The sequence below is a fragment of the Carcharodon carcharias genome, chromosome 10, assembly GCF_017639515.1.
Source record: "Carcharodon carcharias isolate sCarCar2 chromosome 10, sCarCar2.pri, whole genome shotgun sequence".
NCBI classification, from domain to species: Eukaryota; Metazoa; Chordata; class Chondrichthyes; order Lamniformes; family Lamnidae; genus Carcharodon; species Carcharodon carcharias.
This window is the reverse complement of record NC_054476.1, coordinates 55,718,545-55,738,351: the sequence shown is the minus strand read 5'-3', so window position 1 is coordinate 55,738,351 and position 19,807 is coordinate 55,718,545. Positions and strand designations below refer to the sequence as shown.

General features: G+C 42.6%; 1 protein-coding gene across 4 annotated transcripts in view; it reads right to left on the bottom strand.

Moving 5' to 3' along the window:
* Positions 1-19,807, bottom strand: part of syt8 (synaptotagmin VIII) — a 115,053-nt gene that overhangs the window by 60,023 nt on the left and 35,223 nt on the right. Inside the window, exon 1 of one of the 4 annotated variants that reach the window (XM_041198292.1) lies at positions 1,448-1,496. The exons of the other annotated variants lie outside the window; for them this stretch is intronic. The gene's annotated coding sequence lies outside the window, so the exon portion shown is untranslated. Of the gene's footprint in view, positions 1-1,447; positions 1,497-19,807 lie in introns of those variants that run through there. 4 annotated transcript variants of the gene reach the window in all.

Genomic DNA, 19,807 nt, shown 5'->3' with positions numbered 1-19,807 from the left:
GGAGGGTGAACAGCCAGTTGTCGTGGTATAAATTGGTACAAATGACATAGATAAGAAAAAGGGATGAGGTCCTAAAAGCAGAATATCGGGAGTTAGGAAGTAAATTGAAAGGTAAGACCTCAAAGGTAGTGATCTCAGGATTACTACCAATGCCACGTGCTAGTCAGAGTAGAAATAGCAGGATATAACAGATGAATACGTAGCTGAGAAGATGGTGTGAGGGGGAGGGTTTCAGATTCTTGGAACATTGGGACCGGTTCTGGGGGAGGTGGGACCAGTACAAAACGGATGAGTTACACCCGGGCAGGACTGGGACTAATGTCCCGGGGGGAACATTTGCTAGAGTGGTTGGGGAGAGCTTAAACTAAAATGGCAGGGGTATGGGAACCTATGCAAGGAGTCAGAGGAGGGAGAATCAAGAACAAGAACAAAAAACAGAAAGGGGAATAAGAAAAGTGATAGGCAGAAAAATCAAGGGCAACAATCAAACAGGGCCTCAGTGAAAAATAGTGGGAACAGGACAAGTAATGTTAAAAAGACAAGCTTTAAGGCTTTGTCCCTTAATGCGAGGAGCATTCGCAATAAAGTGGATTAACTGCGCAAATAGATGTAAACAGGTATGATATAGTCGGGATTATGGATACATGGCTGCAGGGTGACCAGAAATGGGAACTGAACATCCAGGGGTATTCAATATTTAGGAAGGATAGGCAAAAAGGAAAAGGCTATGGAGTTGCATTGCTGGTTAAAGAGGAAATTAACGCAATAGTGAGGAAAGATATTAGCTCCGACGATGTGGAATCTGTATGGGTAGAGCTGAGAAACACTAAGGGGCAAAAAATGTTACTGAGGTTTTATATAGACCCCCAAACTATAGTGGTGATGTTAGGAATGGCATTAAACAGGAAATTAGAGACACATGCAATAAAGGAACATCGATAATTATGGGTGACTTTAATCTGCATATAGATTGGGCAAATCAAATTAGTAACAATACTGTGAAGGAGGAATTCTGGGAGTGTACATGGGATGGTTTCTGGACCAAAATGTTGAGGAACCAACTAGAGAACAGGTATCCTAGAGTGGGTATCGTGTAATGAGAAAGGGATGATTGGCAATCTAGTTGTGCGAGGCCCCTTGCGGATGAGCAACCATAATATGATAGAATTCTTCATCAAGATGGAGAATGATGTGGTTGATTCTGAGACTAGGGTCCTAGATCTTAATAAAGGAAACTACGAGGGTATGAGGCATGAGTTGGCTATGATGGATTGGAAAACATTAATTATTGGGATGACAGTGGACAGGCAATGACAACTGTTCAAAGAGCGCAGGGGGGAACTGCAACAATTGTTTATTCCTGCCTAGCGCAAAAGTAAAAGGGGAAAGGTGGCCAAACCATGGCTTACAAGGGAAATTAGAGATAATAAAACAAAAACAGAATTACCTGGAAAAACTCAGCAGGTCTGGCAGCATCGGCGGAGAAGAAAAGAGTTGACGTTTCGAGTCCTCATGACCCTTCAACAGAACTAAGTCTCTTTTCTTCTCTGCTGATGCTGCCAGACCTGCTGAGTTTTTCCAGGTAATTCTGTTTTTGTTTTGGATTTCCAGCATCCGCAGTTTTTTGTTTTTATAAATTAGAGATAGTATCAGATTCAAGGAAGAGGCATACAAATTGGCTGGTAAAAACAATAGGCCTGAGGATTGGGAGCAGTTTAGAATTCAGCAAAAGAGGACCAAGGGATTGATTAAGAAGGGGAAAATAGAGTACGAAAGTAAGCTTGCAGGGAACATAAAAACTGACTTTAAAAGTTTCTATCAGTATGTGAAGAGAAAAAGGTTAGTGAAGACAAATGTAGGTCCTTTATAGTTAGAAACAGGGGAATTTATAATGGGGAACAAAGAAATGGCTGACCAATTAAAAACATCTTTTAGTTCTGTCTTCACAAGGGAGGACACAAATAACATACCAGAAATGTTGGGGAACACAGGGTTTTGTGAGAGGGAGGAAGTGAAAGAAATCAGTATTAATAGGGAAATAATGTTGGGGAAATTGATAGGATTGAAGGCCAATAAATCCCCAACACCTGATAACCTACATCCCAGAGTACTTAAGGAAGTAGCCCTAGAAATAGTAGATGCATTGGTGGTCATCTTCCAAGATTTGATAGGCTCTGGAACAGTTCCTACAGAATGGAGGATAGCTAAATGTAACCATACTATTTAAAAAAGGAGGTAGAGAGAAAATAGGGAATTATAGACCAATCAGCCTGACGTTGGTAGTGGGGAAAATTCAAGAGTCCATTATAAAAGATTTAATAGCTGAGCACTTGGAAAACAGTGTCAGAATCGGACAGGGTCAGCATGGATTTACGAAAGGGAAATCACGCTTGACAAATCTATTGGAATTTTTCAAGGGTGTAACTAGTAGAGTTGATGAGGGGGAGCCAGTGGGTGTGGTTTATTTGGACTTTCAGAAGGCTTTCAACAAAGTTCCACATAAGAGATTAGTGTGTAAAATTAAAGTGCTTGGAATTGGGGGTATTATATTGAGATGGATAGAAAACTGGTTGGCAGACAGGAAACAAAGAGTAAGAATAAATGGGTCTTTTTCCGAATGGCAGGCAGTGACTAGTGGGGTACCGCAGGGATCGGTGCTGGGACCCCAGCTATTCACAATATATATTAATGATTTAGATGAGGGAACTAAATGTAATATCTCCAAATTTGCAGATGATACAAAGCTGGGTGGGAGGGTGAGCTGTGAGGAGGATGCAGAGATACTTCAGTGTGATTTGGACAAGCTGAGTGATCGGGCAAATGTATGGCAGATGCAGTATAATTTGGATAAATGTGAGGTAGCAAAAACAGGAAAACAGATCATTACCTGAATGGCTGTAAATTGAGAGAGGGGAATATGCAATAAGACCTGGGTGTCCTCGTACACCAGTCGCTGAAGGTAAGCATGCAGGTGCAGCAGACGGTAAAAAAGCAAATGTTGGCCTTCATGGCGATAGGATTCAAGTTCAGGAGCAGGGATGTCTTGCTGCAATTATACAGGGCCTTGGGAGACCACATCTAGAATATTGTGTGCAGCTTTGGTCTCCTTATCTGAGGAAGGATGTTCTTGCTATAGAGGGAGTGCAGCAAAGGTTTACCAGACTGATTCCTGGGATGATGGGACTGACATATGAGGAGAGATTGAGTTGGTTAGGATTATATTCACTGGAGTTCAGAAGAATGAGGGGGGGATCTCATAGAAACCTGTAAAATTCTAACAGGGCTGAACAAGTTAGATGCGGGATGTTCCCGCTGGTGGGGGAGTCCAGAACCAGGGGCCACAGTCTGAGATACGGGACTGAGATGAGGAGAGATTTCTTCACCCAGAGAGTGATGAGCCTGTGGAATTTGCTACCACAGAAAGTAGTTGAGGCCAAAACATTGTATGTTTTCAAGAAGGAGTTAGATATAGCTCTTGGGGCTAAAGGGATCAAAGGATATGGGGAGTAAGCGAGAGCAAGCTATTGAATTGGATGATCAGCCATGATCATTATGAATGACAAAGCAGGATTGAAGGGCCGAATGGCCTACTCCTGCTCCAATTTTCTATGTTTCTATGAGTAGATAGGTAAGGGATGGCTGAAGGGTGAGAACTAGGGGGCCTTAAATTGAAAAGGACAACTGGGACAAAGTCCCAGATAACTGATGCAGTGATGTGGCCTTTAAACCACTTTGGCATTTGGCAGCCCCTGTGGCCTTCTCCTATCAGCATCTGGGGAGGGAGGGCCTGACTCTACCCAGTACCTGCTCTGCACAATCACCAGATTTACCTAGTCATTCATCCTGATTTTTTGCACATTCACCTTGATGCTTTTTTAAAAAAAAATCAGCTCTCAATCCCTCAGTAACTCTCCAGGATCTTTGGGGATGAGATTGGGTGGCAGGGTGGTGTGGCTCATGAGAAACTTCAAATTGACAAATAAATATTTTTTTCTCTTCTACCTCTTATATTGAAGGTGTTGGCTCTTGCTGACATACAGTTCCATAGCCACTGGCAGGTTTCTGGTACCTCACTCAAGTGGCCGTTCCCTATTCATGAAATTAGTGAGTACCAGCAGGCATTTCAAACCTGAACACAGTACAGAAGAGCCTGGTCCTATCCTCACCCAATGTCCAATCATATATCATTATCCCTGCTCATAATTTCATTTTAACTGAAAAACTGATAAGTCATTCAACAAGTTGGGTTTTTACCAGTCCTGGAGGTGCAACATAAGGCAACCAAAATAACTATGAATTAGAGATATCTGTAATGAGGAAAGATTAAGAAAATTAGGCATGTCAGTCTTGTGTTCAATTAGATTTTAGCATAACACAATTGAATTGTCCAACATTAAATGAAGATTAATGAACAAATCTCAGAGAGTATTAATCAAAAATTGTCATTAGCCTGAATCAGGGAAGCCAGGCGGAACTTATTCACTTAAAGGTTGCCAAAGACCATTGAGGTAAATGGTATAAATGAGATCAAGGAGTAATCATATATGTTTTGGACACAAAAGGAGTAAATAGAAAGAGAGACTTTCCTTTGTATAGCACCTTTCACAGTCTAAGGATGTTGAAAAGCAGTTGTTGTCAATCAAATATTTTTGAAGTATGATTATTACCATAATGTAGGAAATGTGGCAGTTAATTTATGCACAATGAAAAAAATGACCAGATCATCTGGCTAAAAGATAAGTGTCGGTCCAGCCACAGGGAAACTGCTCTGCCCTTCTTCGAATAATGCCTTGGGGTTTTTAATGTCCATCTGAGAAGGCAGGGGCGGTCTCAGTTTAAGGTTCCAACTGAAAGACACTCCGATTGTGTGGCACTCGCTTGGGCACAGAAGTATCAGGATAGATTACATGTTTAAGTCTCTTGTACCCACCACCTTCTGACCTTGAGATGAAAGTGTTTCCAGTGAACCAATGTTTTTTTTTAATTCAATTACAAGATGTGGGCTTCGCTGGCTAAGCCAGCATTTATTGCCCATCCCTAATTGCTCTTGAGAAGGTGGTGGCTTTCTTGAACTACTGCAGTCCCTGTGGTGTAGGTACACCTACAGTGCTGCTAGGGATGGAGTTCCAGGATTTTGACCCATCAACAGTGAAGGTACAGCGATATATTTCCAAGTCAGGATGGTGGGTGGCTTGGAGGGGAACTTCCAGGTGGTGGTGTTCCCATGTATCTGCTGCCCTTGTCCTCTAGATGGTAGCAGTCGTGGGTTTGGAAGGTGCTATCTAAGGAGCCTTGGTGAGTTGGCACCTTAAGTGAAATGTCCAAATGTCATTTCGTAGAACATAACTTGAGTATTGCTGAAAAGAGAGACTTTTGTTGAAGCTTTCATCTTACAGATTGTATAAAACAGCATGTCCTTTCTGCTGTTCATAATGAGCAAGGTACAGACCGTACCCAACCAACCTGTGCTTGCAAAACTCAAAACACTGTGTCCAATATTAGATGTGATTCCACGATTGGACAACATTGGCTAAATAATTACGCTGACAACCAATTTAAGATTGTCAGTCGGGCTCACAGTATGACACATTTGTGTGTACTGGAAGCTATATATATTAATACACAGGCCCTGTTCTTTGCAAACAGAAAGAACATGTACACCATTTTTTATTTTCAGCTAAACAAAATACATGACAGCCATTCACTGGTTCATTCCTCAGGGCAATGCCTTGACCAGATCAAGCTGCCTAGCTTAAATTTCAAGCAATGCTTGGTGGTTAACTATAAGCCATCATCAACTGGTGCATTTTTTATGGCAACGCCTCAACCAGAGTCAACTGATCAACTAATTGGCACTCTCTTCTCATACAGTATAAATTGTTGCTTCCTTTACATTTAGTGTTCTTACAAATTGTCCTGATGAGTGCAAGGTGAAAAGCTTTGACAAAAAATGTCTCTTTTTTCAGCAATACTGAAATGTCCTGGTCCAGTTACTGAAAATTAATGTGTTCTTGCGATTTCATTGTGAATGAATTAGAGAAGTACTACAGATCACAGAGATGCTAATTAAGTTGTCAAGAGCTCTGGGAGATAAGCACATAGCATTTAAAATGCAACTAGAGTGAGATGTAAATCTCCTTCTGGGCACTTGTGCCATGATCCATCTTCATGACAACTGTTACTATGACAAGGGGGGCTTGGTTATATAGGTTAGGATCCCAAAGCTGCTGAGCTTTCATGATAACAATTTAGACCAATTATAAAGCCTTAGGAAAATTTATTATGATGCTGAAGAGTCTAATGAGATCGTCAGTCATACTATCAGTTAATAGCAAACATCTGCCTCATCATTTTAGAAAAGATGCTTGGCAGGGAGGTGCTTCAGATAGCCTTTAGTTGAGATCTTGTTGGTGTCAGTTTGTTCAGTGCTAATTTTCTTAGGTGATAGCACCCTGTTTATAATTCAGTCCATGGAATTGAATTCGAAGCCCCACTCTTAGATTTGAGCAGATAATCTAAATTGACATTATAGTTCAGTGCTAAGGGTGGTGTATCGTCAGCAGTATTGTCGTTCAGTAAGATATTAAAATAACGCCCAGGTGCACATTGAAAATGGAGGGTGTAACTATGACACAGATGTTGCATGTGATTGTACATCCCAAATTACCTCAGAAAAATTACATTTAATTTTTTGATTTATCAACATTGCTGTTTTGGGCAAATGCTGCGTGCAAACTGGCTGCTGTATTTCCTACAATACATCAGTGACTACAAGACATAAGTAATACATTGACTGTAAAGTACTTTGGGATGTCCTGAGAACATGAAAGGCACTTTATAAAGCAAGTTGTGTGTCATTTCTTTTATTTTTATATTTGTTCTCAGGGCGTGAGCAGCACTGACATGGTTGCATTTAATGCTCATTCCTCAGCACCCTGAGAGATTGGTGGTAGCCTAATCCTTGAACTATTCAGTGGCTGTAAAGATACAAATGACACATCGGCATTATTTCTATTGTTATAATTTTTGAGCAGGGTTGTTATCAGGATCTACTTAAAAAACATTTCCTGGCATTGTTTGTGAACTCTCCAAATATAATTTATTTCAAAACTTTCCTGAAAATCTAATCAGCATATGCCCGCAAGTAGAAGTCAATACAAACAATCAGGACCTGAGGAAAGCAAGGAACATAAATCATTTAACTTAATAAATGCAATTCAATTTTTAACATAACTAATTCTAATGTCATAAACAACATCCTAGGGGTTACCATTGACCAGAAACTGAATTGGAATAGCCATACAAATACTGTGGCTACAAGAGCAGGTCAGAGGCAAGGAATCATGTGACGATTAACTCACCTCCTGATACCCCAAACCTGTCCACCATCTACAAGGCACAAGTCAGGAGTGAAACTCTAACAGCACTGTGGGTGTACCTACACCACATGGACTGCAGTGGTTCAAGAAGGCAGCTCACCACCACCTTCTCAAGGGCAACTAGGGATGGGCAATACATGCTGGCCCAGCCAGCAAAGCTCACATCCCATGAATGACTGCAGCGATTCAAGAAGGCAGCTCACCATCACCTTCTCAAGGGCAACTAGGGATGGGTAGTACATGCTGGCCCAGCTAGCGAAGCTCACATCTCATGAATGAATTTTTAAAAATGCGTTCATGTATAGAAAATACAGTGTTCATTTCAGTAAGGAGAAACTTTTTAAAAATCACAAAAGGAAACATTATAAAACACCAGACATATAGACTTCAGGACTTTTTATAGATCCTGCTGCATCTAAAATATTGGGCATAAAATTACACCCAAAGGCAATATTTTTTTTAAGTGAAAAGCAAAGTGCTATGGATGCTGGAAAGCTGAAGTAAAAACAGAAAATGCTGGACTTAATAGGTCAGGTGGTATTTATGGAGCGAGGAGCAGAGTTTTCAAATTGATGACCTTTCAGCAGAACTGGGAAAAGTTAGAGATGTAAAAGGATTTGAGCAAAAGTCAAGGCTTCCTTTGTCCATGTCCCACCCAGCCCTTGCTGAAATCCTATTGCATCTCTAAACTTTCACAGCGCTGATAAAAGCTCATCGACCCAAAATGTTAATTCTGTTTCACTCTCCAATGATGCTGCCTGACCTGCTGAGTATTTCCAGCACTTTGTTTTTGTTCAAAAAATTTCTTCTGTCTTTTGCACAGGAAGGTGAAACCATATGTTATTGGGATTCCAACAAATATAAATTGGGAGCTGCACAAATGATTCAGGCAATTCTTACATAGTGATATTTTGACATAAAACTGGTGTAAATCATGAAGTTTATGAAAATCAAATCACTTTCACGCCACATACATGCCAGGCAATGAGCATCTCCGACAAGAGAGAACCTAACCAATGCCTTTTGACATTTAATAGCATTAAGATCACTGAATCCCTCACTATCAACATCCTTGAAGTTACCATTGATCAGAAACTGAACTGGACTAGCCAAATAAATACTGTAGCAACAAGAACATGTCAGAGGCTAAGAATCCTGCAGCGAGTAACTCACCTCCTGACTCCCCAAAGCCTGTCCACCATCTACAAGGCACAAGTCAGGAGCTTGATGGAACATTCTCCATTTGCCTGGATGAGTGCAGCTCCAACAACACTGAAGAAGCTTGACACCATCCAGGACAAAGCCCACTTGATTGGCACCCCATCCACAAATATTCACTCCCTCCACTACTGACACACAGTGGTAGCAATATGTACCACCTACAAGATGCACTGCAGTAACTCACCAAGCATCCTTAGACAGCACCTTCCAAACCTATGACCACTACCATCTAGAAGGACATGGGCAGCAGACACATGGGAACACCACCACCTGGAAGCTACTCACCACCCTGACTTGGAAATATATCGCTGTTCCTTTGCTGTCACTGGATCAAAATCCTGGAACTCCCTCCCTAACAGCACTATGGGTGTACCTATACCACATGGACTGCACGATTCAAGAAGGCAGCTCACCACCACCTTCTCAAGGGCAACTAGGGATGGGCAATAAATGCTGACCTAGCCAGCAACACCCACATCCCATGTACGAATAAAAAAAAAACTTCCTTGGATAAGATATCACCCTCCTCTATTAGGCTGTAATTATACCAAAATCTTCCAGGAAATTCCAGGCCAGCAATTCCATCACTCAATTGTTTAGTTTGCCTCAACGTGAAGAATAATATTGACCTTGGGATGGTTTGTTTGCTCAGTTTCCTATTGCAATCCATGAGCTGGAATATTTGAGTAATTTAGCACAGGAGAATCTCCAATGCTAGAAAGATCCAGATGAAGAAAAGCTAAATCATAAAAAAAGTATATTCAAACTGAGGGTCAGGTAGGAAAAACACCCCTTCCGCCACAATTGCTCTGCTGACTTCTCAGCAGGACTGATTTTGGTGCCCCAGAGATAGTGAGCTGCAGCAGAATCCGCTGATCCCTCAAACTACCTTGACATTGATCCAAGAAATCGGTTGGAGGCAATCTCGCACCCTTTGTTGAACCCCTCCCTAAAAGCTCCCAAATCCACTCTAAAATAACTCGCAGATATATGGGACTTCTTGCTACCACCTTCAACCATGGCGGTGCTACATAAATGTCCACCCGATCTTGACCTTATCAGACAAACATCCAACTTTAACATGAAATTGATCCCAGAACTGAGTAAAATCAGGACTTGAGGTAAGAATACATAGTGTAGTCCAAACAGATTGAAAAAAAGATATTGACACAAACTGTGGTATTACAATATATCAGCTTCAGGCGGTGAAGGCTTTAATTAACTGGAACAGAAACTAGCTAAGTGGGATTGCGTGGACATGACCTGCATGTTTCAGCCTAGTTACCATGGTTTCAATGAGCTGCAATTTACCTTGCCTCTTGCATTTCACAAATACTTTAAATATTTTTTGACTGATTAAGCAATTATTTGTGTGCTCGGTTTCCAAGATCCTTTTCAAGGCTGTGAGTCATTGCTGCTCCTGTTGTCTCTCAGTTTTGTTAACGGGCCACTGGCACAAGGGCATAAAGAGAGATTAAAGGAGCATTTGCAACCTTGTACATTTTAAATCAAGGTCAACTCAACAAAGTGAGAAAGAAATCTCGCTCCCAGATCTATTTGGTAAACTCACAGCCAAGTGTGAAACTGAACTTTAGTAAATTAGAAGAACAAAGGTTTCCGCAATTGTTTGCTGATCTCATCAATATAACCACAGTATATGCAAGCTTGTGAGAGGGAAAATCTGAACATAAAGCAAAATTCTGCAAATGCTAGGAATCTGAAACAAAAAGAAAAATGCTGTAAGCACTTAACAGAGAGAACAAAGTTTGACATTTTGGATATAGATCCTACTCAGAAATGTCAGAAATAACGCAGCAAAATTTGTTAGCCCCCGAAAATGAGTGCGGGAATCACAATGCACAATTAGCCTCTTCTTGTTGCTTCCAATGCAGGCAGCTTGTCAACTTGCTGCCTTTTTCAGTGGACAGATCTGGCTTTCTGCTGAAAGGTTTTCTTCCCGTCCTCTTCCAGTTTATCCTGCTTACGTTCACCTCGGATTGTTTTCCCTGTCATGCTGTTGTCCAAGGGAAATGCATACTACTGCAGCCACGTCTGGAATCAAATGCCATATGCACAGAATCCTTGAAATCAGGATAAAGATCTTCAGTAGATTCCACACCACTGTGGATTTTAAGATCTTTAAAGAATTCTAGACACCGTCAAAATCTTCTCCAATTGCAGCAAGAGCCAATAGAAACCAATCAGCAGCTACTCCAATCTTTTAAACAATGCTGGGGGTTGGGGACGTGGGGTGGGCAGTTGTGGGGCAGATGCCTCCAGCCTCCGAACCTTAGTTCAACTGTTTATGTTTAAGAGATGGCATTAGCTGGAATGCTGAGTTCCAAAACGGCAACACTGGCATCAAAATCTGCTTATTCCACTTATTTTCAGTGGGCACTCACAGCTCACACTCTAATGCCCTTGCCAAAATGGCGGGTAGTGTATTTCGCATCAGAAATGTGCGCGTGGGCCACAAATGCCATTTTGGAGCCAAAAGACAGGTACTAATTAAGATGTTGAATCTTGCAGCCAATCTGTCAGGATTCCTGTTGCTGATCATAATCCAGTGATCTGCTTCTTGTGTCACCATTAAGTGAGGACAGGATAGGCTCAAATCAGGCCACAGTCTGAATACTCTGTCATAACTCATTATCTGAGTTCACACATAAAGAATTTATTTTATTCATTCATGAGGAGAGAGCGTCGCTGTCAAGCCTGCCCGTCAAGGGCAACATTCTGCCCTAGTTCAAGATTCCCCCATGAGTAGAAACATCTTCTCAACATCTACCCTGTCAAGTCCCCTCAGAATCTTATACATTTCAATAAGATCACCAGTCATTTTTCTAAACTCTAATGAATAAAGGCCTGACCTGTTCAGTCGTTCTTGATAAGTCAACACCTTCATTCCAGGAAGCAGCTTAGTGAATCTCTTTTGAGTGCCTCCAATGCCAATATATCCTTTCTTAAATACGGGGACCAAAACTGTACACAGTGCTCCAAGTGCGGCCTCACTAACACCCTGTAAAGTTGTATCAAGAATTCCCTATTTTTAAACTCCAGCCCCCTAGCAATACAGGCCAAAATTCCATTCAATTACTTGCTGCACCTGCATGCTAACTTTTTGTGTTTCATGCACAAGAACACCCAGATCCCTCTGTGCTGCACTTTTTTGGAGTCTCTCTCCATTTAAATAATAGTCTGCCTTTTGATTCTTTCTACCAAATTGCATGGCTTCACACTTTCCTACATTAAACTCCATCTGGCAAGTTTTTGCCCACTCACTGAACCTATCTATAGCCTCTTGCAAATTCCTTATGTCCACATCACAATATGCCCTCCCACCTATTTTCATATCACCAGCAAATTTGGATATATTGCACTCAGTGCCCTCCTCCAAGTCATCAATATAGATGGTAAATAATTTAGGGCCTAGGACTGATCCTTGTGGCACTCCACTATTTAAGTCTTTCCAATCTGAAAAAGACTCAATAATCCCAACTCTCTGTCTGCAGTATGTTAACCAGTCCTCAACCCATGCTAATGCATTACCTCCAATACCATGAGTTCTATCTTTTAAGTGGCACCTTATCGAATGTCTTCTGGAAATCCAAATACACTACATCTACCGGTTCCCCTTAATCAACTCTATTTGTTATATCCTCAAATAACTCTAGCAAATTTGTCAAACATGATTTCCCTTTCACAAAACCGTGTTGATTCTGTCTGATTTCATTAAACTTTTCTAAGTATCCTGGTATTTCTTCCTTAATAGTCAACTCTAGCATTTTCCCAATGAGAGGCTGACTGGCCTTTTGTTTCCTGCTTTTTGTCTCCCTCCCTTCTTGAACAGGGGCATCACATTAGCGGTTTTCCAATCTGCTGGAACCCTTCCGGAATCCAGTTAGTTCTGGAGTATTTCGACCAATGCTTCTACTATCTCTGGAGTCACTTACGTTAAAACCCTTGGATGCAGGCCATCAAGTCCTGGTGACGAGTCTGCCTTCAGTGCCATTAGTTTGTCAAATATTTTGCCTCTCGTGATAGAGACAGTTGCAAGGTCTTTCCTCCCATTATCTCCTTGCTTTTCTGATATCTTTGGGATGTTTATAATGTCCCCCACCATGAAGGCCAATGTAAATATTGGTTTAAATTTTCTGCCATTTCTCTGTTCCCCGCTTTGCAGAACACCTGTGGTCTGTCCGCAAGAATGACCCAAACCTCCCTGTCGCTTGCCATTTTAACACTCCACCCTGCTCTCTTGCCCACATGTCTGTCCTTGGCTTGCTGCATTGTTCCAGTGAAGCCCAACGCAAACTGGAGGAACAGCACCTCATCTTCCGACTAGGCACTTTACAGCCTTCCGGACTGAATATTGAATTCAACAACTTTAGGTCTTGAACTCCCTCCTCCATCCCCATCCCCTTTCTGTTTCTTCCCCCTTCCTTTTGTTTTTTCCAATAATTTATATAGATTTTTCTTTTCACACCTATTTCCAGTATTTTTAAATATTTTTAAATCTTTTATGCTCCCCCTCACCCCCACTAGAGCTATACCTTGAGTGCCCTACCATCCATTCTTAATTAGCACATTTGTTTAGATAATATCACCAACTTCAACACCTCTGTGTTCTTTTGTTCTTTTGTCTGTGACATCTTTTGATGATCTGCTCCTATCACTGCTTGCTTGTCCCTACAACCATACCAACCACATCACCCCCCTCCACTTCTCTCCCTCCACCGACCCCCCCACCACCCCCGCCCCACCCCCCCCGCCTCCACACACACACACACACACACACACACACACACACCTTAAACCAGCTTATATTCACCCCTCTCCTTGGATTCACCTAGTTCTGTTGAAGGGTCATGAGGACTCAAAACGTCAACTCTTTTCTTCTCCGCTGATGCTGCCAGACCTGTTGAGTTTTTCCAGGTAATTCTGTTTTTGTTTTGCCATAGAAGCTCTTGCTGTTTGTTTTTATATTTCTTGTCAATTCACTTTCATAATCAATTTTCTCCCTTTTATTAGCTTCTTAATCATCCATTGCTGGTTCCTAAAAAGTTCCCAATCCTTGGGCCTACCATTAGTTTTCGCCACTTTGTGTGCCTTAGTTTTTGATCGGATACTCTCCTTGACCATCTTTGTTAACCGCGGATGGTCCGTCCTTCTCATAGAGTCCTTCTTTTTGACCAGGACAAATTTTTGCTGAGTGTTATGAAATATCTGCTTAAATGTCTGCCACTGCTCATCCACAGACCATCCCCTTAATCTATTTTCCCTGCCTTTAGACAACTCTTTCTTCATATCACTGTGATTGTCCTTATTTAAGTTAAGGACACTGGCTAGAGACTCAAGTTGTTCACCTTCAAACTGAATTTGAAATTCTACTATTTTATGATCACTACCCCCAGAGGATCTTTAATTATGATATCTCTTATTCCCACCTTATTACACATTACTAGATCTAAAATAGCCTGTTTCCTGGTAAGTTCTGCAACATATTGCTCTAAGAAACAATCCCTGATGCAGTCTCCATATTTGTCTTCCATGTTACCCCTGCCAATCTGATTTGTCCAGTCAATATGCAGCTTAAAATCACCCACGACCATTGTAACACCCTTCTTACACGCCTCCATTATTTCCCAGTTTATATTTTGTCCTACAGTGAGGCAACTCTTTGGGAGCCTAAAGACGACTCCAACCCATGACTTCTTCCCCTTCTATTCCTTATTTCCACCCAAACTGATTCCACATCATGATCTATTGCACCTATATCACTACTCACCACTGCACTGATACCTTCCTTTATTAAGAAAGCTACCCCACCTCCTTTTCCTTTTTGCCTTTTTTTTGGAACATTGAATACCCTTGAATATTAAGTTCCCAGTCTTGGTTCTCCTGCAACCACATTTCTGTAATAGCTATCAAGTCATATTCATTTGTGCTGTCAATTCATCTACCTTGTTACAAATTCTGCATACATTCGCATAAAGAGCCTTAAGCTTTGACTTTTTAACATTATTGCTCATTCTGGTTCTGCTGCACTCTTCTGCTTATATTTTCTGCCCCTTCCTATCACACTTTGATTATCATTTACCTCTTCACTACCCTCCACCTCTGCTCAATTGAACTCTCCCCTTGTAGCCGCAGTATTTATATAACTAGTCCAATTCAGTTTTTGCTCAATGGTAACCCCCAGGATGTTGATAGTGGAGGATTCAGTGATGGTAATGTCATTGAATGTCAAAGGGCGGTGGATGGATTCTCCCTTGTTGGAGATGGCCATTGCCTGGCACTTGTGTGGCGCAAACGTTACTTGCCACTTGTCAGCCTAGGTCTGGATATTGTCAAGGTGTTGCTGCGTTTGTACATAGACTGCTTCAGTATCTGAGGAGTTGTGAATGGTGCTGAACATTGTGCAATCATCAGTGAACATCCCCACTTTTGACCATATGATGGAAGGCACGTCATTGATGATGCAGCTGAAGATGGTTGGGCTGAGGACTCTATCCTGAGGAACTCCTGCACCGATGTCCTGGAACTGAGATGATTGACCTCCAACAACCACAACTATCTTCCTTTGTTAGGTATGGCTCCAACCAGCAGAGAGTTGTCCCCCTGATACCCATTGACTCCAGTTTTGCTAGGGCTCCTTGATGCCAAGCTCGATCAAATGCTGCCTTGATATAAAGAGCAGTCACTCCCACCTCACCTCTGGAGTTCAGCTCTTTTGTCCATGTTTGAACCAAGGCTGTAATGAGGTGAGTGGCCCTGGTGGAACCCAAACTGAGTGTCAGTGAGCAGGTTATTGCGAAGCAAATGCCGTTTGATAGCACTGTTGATGACCCCTTCCATCAATTTACTGATGATGGAGTGTAGGCTGATGTGACTGTAATTGGCTGGGTTGGATTTGTCCTGCTTTTTGTGTACAGGACATACCTGGTCATAACTTTCCACATTGCTGGGTAGATGCCTGTGTTGTAGCAGCACTGGAACAGCTTGGCTAGGGGTGTGGCAAGTTCTGGAGCACAAGTCTTCAGGACTATTGCCAAAAGAAGGGCCCATAGCCCTTCCAGTATTCAGTGACTTTAGCCATTTCTTGATATTATGTGGCATGAATGCAGTTGGCTGAAGACTGACATCTGTGATTCTGGGGACCAGTGGGGGAGGCTGAGATTGATTATCATGTAAAATGACACACAATGACGTCAGGCGTGCATCCCGATTTCGCCACGTGTCATTCCAACTTTCAGTTCGACTGGCGCACACCTGAGTCGGCTGCACGCTGCCTATTAAGGCCATTTAACAACCAACTTCCATGTGCACGTCACACTGAGCGGGCCTTAATTGGCCCACCCACATAAAATGGTGGTGTGCAGCTAATCATAGGCGGCTATTAGCCATGCGCCCTCCTGCGCCCACTCCCATCCTGCCCACCCGACGGAGAGAAAATTCTCCCCTAGGTGTGGTCTGACTAGTGCCTTGAATAGTTTTAGCAAGATTTCTCTGTTTTCATACTCCATTCCCTTTGAAATAAAGGCCAACATTCCATTTGCCTTCCCTATTACCAGCTGAACGTGTATGCTAGCTTTTTGTGATTCATGCACAAGGACCCCCAAATCCCTCTGTGCTGCAGCTTTCTTCAGTCTTTCTCCATTTAAGTAATATTCAGCTCCTCTATTCTTCCTGCCAAAGTGCATAACCTCATATTTTCCCACCTAATATTCCATCTGCCACATTTTTTCCCACCCACTCAACCTGTCTATACCCCTCTGTAAACTCTTTGTGTCATCCTCACCACTTGCCTTCCCACCTATTTTCCACAAACTTGGTGATGGTACATTCATTTCAGTCATCCAAGTCATTAATATATAAATTGTAAATAATTGTAGCACCAGCACTGATCCCTGTGGCACTCCACTTGTCACAGGTTGCCATTCTGAAAATGTCCCCCTACCCCAACTCTCTGTCTTCTATTAGTTAGCCAGTCCTCTATCCATGCTAATATACTACCCCCAACAACATGGGCTCTTACCTTATTAAGTAGCCTTACGTGTGGTACCCTACTGAATGTCTTTTGGAAATCCAAATATATTACCTCTGCTGGTTCCCCTTTATCCATCCTGCTTGTTACTTCCTATAAGAATTCTAATAAATTTGTCAGGCATGATTTCCCCTTCAAGAAGCCATGCTGACTCTGCTTGATTATAATATGCATTTCTAAATGCTCTGCTATTATATCTTTATGATAGACTCCAGCATTTTCCCAATGACAGATGTTAAGTTAACTGGCCTATAGTTACCTATTTTATTGTCTCCCTCCCTTTTGAATAAGAGTGTTACATTGGCAGCTTTCCAATCCTCTGGGACTTTTCCAGAATCTAAGGATTCTTGGAAGATTACTACCAGTGCACCCACTATCTCTGCAGCTACTTCCTTTAATACCCTTGGATGGAACTTATCAGGTCCAGGAGACTTATCAGCCTTTCCATAGTACTTTGTCTCTGGTGATAATTATCATACTTATTTCCTTTCCCCCCCTTTTGCCCTATGATTATTTAGTATTTTTGGAATGTTATTAGTGTCTTCTACCGTGAAGACTGATGCAAAATATTTATTCAACTTCCCTGCCATTTCCTCGTTCCCCATTATTATTTCCCCAGCCTCATTCTCTAAGGGGCCTATGTTCACTTTGGCCTCTCTCTTCCTTCTTACATATTTAAGGAAGCTCTTACTGTCCATTTTTATTTTACTTTCTAGTTTACCCTCAAAGTTTATTTTCTCCCGCTTTATTATTATTTTGGTCATCTTCAGTTGGTTTTTAAAACTTTCCCAATCCTCTGGCTTACCACTAATCTTTGCCACATTGTATGTATTTTCTTTCACTTTGATACTATCCATAACTTGCTTGGTTAAACATTGTTGGTTTATCCCTTTCCTACAATCCTTCTTCCTCACTGGGCTCTATCTTTGTTATGAGTGTTGAACTATTTTCTTAAATGTCCAGGTAACGTACCCCCTCCCTGATGTGGCGTGGCGTCTGCAGCTCAGACCCCAACTCCTTAACCCAGATCCAAAGTTCCTCGAGCTGCAAACACTTACTACAAATGTGTTTGCTCCAGATCACCTTGGTGTCCAGCAGCTTCCACATGCTGCAGCAGCAACACATCATCTGTCCTGCCATTGCTACCTTATTTTAATTAATTAATTAATTACACTAGTATCCCCGCCCTTTACACTTTATTGAAATTAACTTTTTACAACTGAATTGATCTTATACTTAACAAGCTATATTTAAGAAAGAGAAAATAAAGACTAGAGACCTAAACACAAACTATAGACCGTAATTTTAATCGAAAAACTAAAAATATTCACCAATCCAACTCACCAATCAGCTGGGCTCCATGCTGCTTTTAAATGAATTCCCCCTGCTCTTTTTTTTAAATTAAGTCCACACACTCACCAGCTTTTTGTCTTAAATAAAGTCCACACGCTCACCCAGTCTTTGTTTTCCCCTGCCATGCACTAATTATCTTGCCTTGCTTTCGCAGGCACATCTGGGAAGCAGCTAAGGAAGTCCACGAGCCAGGTCCTCGACTCAAGCCCCGAAGACACCTCGAAAAAAGAATCTCCTGACATCCTAATTGAAGACCCGTCACAGCGCTCACCCATTGTAGAGACATACATCTCGGTGAGACCTGGTTCTAGAGTAGTGTAAGGGTCATAACCTGGTGAGCACTTCACACTGTCTGATCCACAATAGGCGGAAGCAGGGACTTCCCAGGTTTCCAGCACTCAGAGGGCTGCTGGAGGACAGTAAGCTGCTGAGTCCGAGTCAGATGAGGCGTCTCTGGACTCGGTCATACCTCAGTTGCTGAAGCTGCAAAGGCAAGCTCAGGAACATCAGGAAGGGATGTCTGCTGCACTCCTCAGATTGCAAGGCAGGATGGAGGAGTCCCTTCGCATTCAGTCTAATGTAATAGCACTGGTATGCCAGTGTACCGAGGTCAAAACTGGTAGGATGGCAACCACCATGGAGACCTTGGTCCAGGACATTGGTCCGGCACTGCTGCATGGGCTGAACTCGCTAACGCCATACTTGGCCTCCAACAGTGTCAATGCAAGAGGGCTGTGGCACAGCTTGATCTCACTGCAGCTTCACCTTCTCTTCAAAGAGTCATGGAGACGCCATCAGGCGCCCATAGGGAGGACAATCAGCAGGTGCACACCCCGGGGCCATCCACCCAGGTGACTCTGGGAGTGTTCGGCCCATCCAAATTCCCTCTTCCTGTGACCCCAGCAGCTCCAGCTCAACAGGCCAAAGAGGATGCCACTGCCACACAGCAGGACCCTGAAAGCAGGCTGGAGCCCTCCAGATCTTGGCCCTCCAGAAGACACCTGCCAAGGTCATCATAGGCAGGGCATAGCGGTCAGCAGGCTGTCTCCACCTTCACTGTGGATGCCGGGGAAGCACCAAGACATAGCGGCAGGGCTGGGAAGGTTAAGAAGATGTAGTTACACAGCCTGAGCATGGGTATTAATCACTTATGCTTAATGTTCATTATTGTAAATAAACTCCCAAGAACGTCTCCTTGCCTATGGCTCCTTATTATGATAAGCAGTGTTTGTGTCACTCAGATGTGAACCTTTGGCTCCTGCACAAGATGAAGGCAGGTTTCTCAGTCCAGGACCTCTTCCTAGTGTGTAACCTTCAGACAAAAGTGATGGTCTGGCTTCACACTCACTGGACACATTAGTGATGCCTGCACCTTGATGATGCTTGTCATTGCTGCCAGAATGTCGTGGGCAGGTGTCACAGAGTTCCGTCATTCTCTCTGTGTTCTCTCAGCAACTTTGATGTGGAAGCAACTTTGATGTGAAGTTGGCCTCCACCTCTTCAGCATCTGTGACTGGTGACGCTGTTCTCCTGAAGAGGCCAGGTGCTGAAGGCTGACAAAGGATCAGGTGCATCGCAGCTGCATCTCTATGATATAACCCTGATCACAGAGTGCAAGAGAGCTGCCCACAGCCACATAGGAATCAAACATTCACAGACGCGATGTGAAGATCTATGGAATGTCCTCACTGCCTGTCGTCAGCATCCTTCTGGAATCTTGTGACTATTAGGGCCTCCGCTGCGTTTCCAGGATATGAGCCTGAGCACTGAGTGTATGTGCACTGCCATGTACAAGCCAATGGTGGCT